This window comes from Quercus robur, chromosome 8 (assembly GCF_932294415.1).
Source record: "Quercus robur chromosome 8, dhQueRobu3.1, whole genome shotgun sequence".
Taxonomy (NCBI): Eukaryota; Viridiplantae; Streptophyta; class Magnoliopsida; order Fagales; family Fagaceae; genus Quercus; species Quercus robur.
Window position 1 is genome coordinate 32,074,568 of NC_065541.1, and position 5,720 is coordinate 32,080,287.

General features: G+C 35.1%; 1 pseudogene; it reads right to left on the minus strand.

Moving 5' to 3' along the window:
* Positions 1 to 2,180: 2,180 nt before the first annotated feature.
* Positions 2,181 to 5,720, minus strand: LOC126696163 (receptor-like protein 35; annotated as a pseudogene).

Consider the following 5,720-nt stretch of genomic DNA (forward strand, 5'->3'; position numbering starts at 1 on the left):
TATTGCCACCAGGTTTTGAAGTTGTGTTTCTGTGATCCCCCCGCTAAACAAGAATTTGTAGATAAAGTCTTCAATAATCACTTGGAAGGACAAAATGAAAACTTGTTGCATTAACTTCAACCCTTTAAGTTGTATTTCGGAATAAATTGTAATTCTCAAGATATCCTATTATACAAGAAAAATAAATCAAGGATCCTGTTAATAAATGTAATAAGGGCACAATTAAAGATTAGTAAATCTTCAATTATTCAAAAAGCTAAAAAATTAGCATTAAACTCTATATATTTGCACATTTTCTTCCATACTCTTTTACTTTAAATCATTGACATAATATGATGAAATTTGTTGATTTATACGATATAAGTTTTTATCTATACTAGGATCATGCATGTTCTAGAGAACGATCAAGCTAATTTCCCTAACAACCCCTCCCCCCTCCAAAATGGTAGATATATGAAATTGAATCATCAATTTCAAGTATCGTTGTTCAAAATAACAAGTAAACTATAGTTTAAAAAGTGTTGTTCAAACACGTGTTTAAAGTATTCATAATGCAAAAAATGTGTTTGGCACCTTGTTTTAAAAAACATATTTTAAAATATAAAAAAGGATAATTATGTTTGGTATGTGTTTGCTTTTTTTTTTTTAAAATCATACAAGCAAAGTAAAAGCATATTTATTTTATTGGAAGAGAGAGAAACTCCCTCGTTACCAATGCACACCCTTTCCTTCTCACTTTTCTTTTCTCCTCTATTGCTCCATGTTTCTTTTCTTTTCTTTTTTGTGTCCTCAAAACCCATTGCTCGACCCTCTCTCTCGATGGTTCTAGAAAATAAAACCCGGTTGAAATTTCAAAGGTGAGAAATTTCTTGGGTTTTGTTTTCACTATTGACATGCCATTTTCTCATTGATTTTTCAAATAAAATCTCTTCACTGATACAGGAAAAGAAACCATGTGAAATTTCAAAACGAGCTGTGAGATGTGGAACTTTTTCATGGGTTCTGATTGAGTGGAAAATATCCTTACTTGTTCAGTTTGTTCTTTTGTTCTCCTTGTTGACATGCCCTTTCCACTTAATTTTTTTTAAATAAAAAGATCTTCACTAATACAAGAAGAAAAAATCATTAGAATTTTCTAGAAGAGCTATGATATGTGGAAATTTTCTTGGGTTTTGTTTGTTTAGATCGATGGAAGAAATCATTGACTTGAGACGTTAAGGGAAGCAAGTGTGAATTGAAGGAGATAGTGAGGGAAAAGAGTGCTAGAGACATGACAGATAGAGAAGACTGTTTAAGTGTTTTCTAATCAAGTGGGACCTGTGGGTTCCAGTTAGCTCAACTGGTAAAGTCTCTGATGGTTGAATAAGAAATCTGGGGTTTAATCCCCGTCTACACCAAAAACCAATTGGTGTCTTAGTCTGATGATAAAAGAGCTATTATTAGAAACTGACGCCATAGGTTAAAACTATCTGAAAAAAAAAAATCAAGTAGTTCCCATGGTTTTTAACATATTTACAAAAGTACCAATAAGTAATGTTATTTGAAAATTGAAAACTGGTAAGAGTAGGTTTTTAAATTCAGTGTTTAAACACCGTAATATGGGAAATGTAACTCAAACATTTCAGTAAAAAACACCCTTACCAAACGGTTTTTTTTTATTAGGCCCATAATTCAGTGTTTAAATACTAAAAACTTTTAGGAAACCAAAAGTTGGGCCTCCTTATTGACCAAGAAACATATCCAAAAGAAACAACTTGAAATGAAGAAGCCAAATCATGTAACATTGTCTCTAAGCTGCTGGAAATTCCAAGTGTGTTTGTATAAGTTCATTGAAAACGGTGTCTTAAATTTAAAATTAGTGTTTGTAAAAAAAAAAAAAAGAATTATAAGGAGTTGTGGTTGTAAAACAGAGTTTTGGATTTTAAAAATGTTCATTTAAGCTCTCAAAACGCCTAACCAAACGGACCCTTCGAGAGGTGATGTTTCCATTGATTGTAGCACAGTGGCGTTCTAGGATTATTATTTAGGGTGATCAATACGAAACATAAATTATACAAAATTTAAAACAAAAGAGAATTTGAATATATTGACATCACAACAAAAAAACAAAAACAAAAACTGAAATACATAAAGTTTTTACATTTGCTTTCTATGATGTTTTATATTTTGCATTATCAATCCTACAAGCTACATCTCTCTGGGATTATTGTTCCTTCTAAGCTATTGTTTCTCATGGACATTTGAACTAGCGAAGATGGAAAAACCCATGGGATTTTGCTAGAGATGGCATTGCTGCTAGCATCTAAAAAGGAAAACTTTTTCAAAGAACCCAATTCAGGAAACTTGCATGTGAGCTTGTTTGATTGGAGTTCGAATCTTTTTAAGCTCACAAGGTTGTTGAAACTTGCTGGAATTTCTCCCTCCAGCTTGTTGTTAACGAGGTAAAGCTCCTCAAGCTCAGTGAGTGAGCTTCAAGGTAGGTATTTTGTCGAAGAACAAGTTCATTGAGAGACCGAGTCACTGCAGACGAGTCAGGTTAAGGAGTGAGTCAGGAAACGGATTAGAGAAGAAGTTGTTGGAGCGGTCAAGGGTGTCTAAGTAAGGGATGTTCCAAGAAATGTGATAGGCTAAGAATGTATTGGTCCCTTGTGATGAATTAACCAATTAATTTAGCCAAGTGAATTAATTAAGTTAATTAACATGAAAAGCGCGTGGTAACACAAACAAATCACCAAATAACTAAATGCAACGGAAATTAAATTGACATGGTGATATTTTACGAATGGGGAAAACTTACACGACAAAAACCTCACCAGGTAATTTTAAAGTCACCATTCCCGAGAATCCACTATTATCAAAACAGACGGTTACAAGTAAGGGAATCACAGTACCTTATAGCAACCTACAGTTGAACCTTTACCCCAATACCCAATTTGACTCATTCTGTAGTGACAATCTCTCCTTTTAATGCGCGGATTCCAATACGCGACTTAATCCCCAACTACAGAAGAATGTTGGCTGTAAAGTTCTTTAGTTCATCACACGATAAAGATCACGAAGCTCCTTGGTCACAAAACTCTACGGTGCACAAACACAGTAGCTTCTTCAAGAGAAAGATGAATTTGGGAAAAGTTTTGTCTCTGTTCACAATTTGCATAAACAAGACTTTGCTTCACACTTGTGCAACTTGTATAACCTTTGATGGCCCTTAAAATAATCCTTATATATGTTTAGGGTTGTGAGAAAAGAAAGTCTAAACACATACTCTTGGATTGGATGTAAAACAACTTTGAAAAACTGAGTCTCGTAAACCTCGATAGATAGCCATCTATTGAGCTAGCTGTCGAGCCACGGGCTTCAACAGCTTTTAAACCTCGATAGATGCTAGCTGTCTAGTTTTAAATTACAGCACTTTCTTACTTGATTCTTGGACAGACTTGCATGGCTTTAACACTTGAATTTGAAACCTTGGTCCTTGAAGTATTAAACAAATCCTAGATCTATACAATTACAAAGTAAAGTGCATTTTGTCAAAAGATTAGCCAATTACATAAAATAGTGACATATGTTCCTAATATTGAATCACATATGTCCTAACAAAATGGAAGAGAGTGAACCGTTGTAACCCACCTGGTCATGACTGATTTCGGTGACTCAGCTCATTTCTGAGACATTGAGGTCGAAACGAAACCCACACATGAACCAATTGCTGAAGAGGTTATTGCATGGGTCAACATTGAAGTCCCAGGAGTTAGTGTCTATTTGGGAGTCTTGAAACTGGATCTCGCGACTAGCAAGTCGCTAGAATGGCACACGTGTAAAGCATACAGGGGGAGCTGAAGGGTCACACTAGCTGTTGCACTACAGGACAAAACTTCTAGTCTGGCCAGGAAGTTAGTTCATGACTCAAACTCGCGACTCGTTCCAGTCGCGCGCACGAGTTGCCAGAATGCCCTGTTTGGTTGTAATTGACTCTTCGCATTCCTCATACACCTTGCTATAAATACCCTTATACCCATGAAATGCAGAGAGCTTCCAAAGAGAATTTTGGATGGGAAACCTTAGAGAAAAACAAGATTGACTCATCCACATTCTTCATCTTTTGATTCTCCAAATTCCTCAACTCTCACCCTCTCCATTGATATATCCTTGAGAGGTACATTAGCCAAATCCTTATCTCATCATACTCATATCTGTGAGAAGCTATTTTGGTACTTGGGAAGTAGTTCAGAAGGGACCAATTCAATTTGGTTTATGCAATGGGCTATTGCGAGATCTGCTAAGATAGGGAAGACAAGGTTCGGCGTAACCCTGTTGGAGCAAGAAGCTTAGAAGGCTTAGGTGCATTGGGTGGATTAGGCTTAGAGGGTCTTCTACTATTCATGTATCCCAACTTCATTCTCTAGTGGATTATTGACCGCTTGGAGGGCGGCGGAGAGGTTTTAGGTCGGGTACTTCGGTTTCCTCTTCGATAAAATATCGCCGTGTTATATTTGTGTTTGCATCATTCTTCCCTTTCTCTTTACCTTTTATTACTACTGTGATTGTGATTAATTATGGTTTAGAGTGTGTTACATGTTTGGGTTTAGCTTATATTCATATTCCGCACATATATTGTTTGATTATAAGGTTGTATTGGTAATTTGTAAATTGGGGGTCTAAATGTTCATTGGTGTTTTCTACACTATTTGAACATTCAGGAGCGAAGGTTCAACTGTAGGTTGGTATTTCGAGATAGGCCAAGGTAGCTGGTAAGATTCCTTATAATTGTAACCATTGATTGTTGATTAGTGGATTCTTGGGAGTGATGACCTTAAAATCACCCGCTAGGGTTCTTGCCTTGTGAGGTTTTCCCCATTTATCAACAAATCACCATGTCAAATTTATTTTCCACTGCACTTAGTATTTTTGGTGATTTGTTGGTGCTTTCACGATTTGCATAAAATTGAACCTAATTAATCAACTTAGGTAATTGAATTAATTAACCGGGGTCAAACTATCTTAACCCAACAAATGAGACCTATGAATAGTAGCAAAAATAAGCTGAATACTTAAAAAATATGGCTTTTAAGCAATCCTAAACGCACAATTAATGCATGAGCCTGGACTCACTAAGTTAGGGTCCAACCCATTCTTTAGCTCCTTCAAAACCTCTATATCACCCAATAATGTTTTTGATTCTGTTGTAAACGAATATTGGTAGGTGAAAGGTGAAGAAAGGGGAATTTTTAGGTAATAATTGTTTGATGATTCAGTTGAGCAATTATTGCGGTCAATGGTAAGCTTCAAACAAATGGGCTCCAATTAGGGATGACCAAACCCGTTGGGTAATGGGTATCCGACCCTAACCAACCCAAAAGTTTTCGCCGATATTATTTATTTAATTTTTTAATGAGTATAACATAATCAGGTTGGATTTTATCCAAACGTAAAAAAAAAAATTATAAAAAAAAAAAAAACACAAAAACAAAAACAAAAATAAAACAAAATAACACAAAACAAATCTGAAGCTAGAGAATACATAATCAAAAAGAGGAAGTCATGGACAACACATACTAGTATACTACTGGACTACATGCTATGCAATTATTAAAAAAAATATGTATTATAATAGCACTTCCTATTTTGTATAGAGGAAGTCATATACCATTTATTAAGAATATATATAATTAATAACAACTTCCTATTAATCAAGAATACATACCCTCTAAATGTGTCAT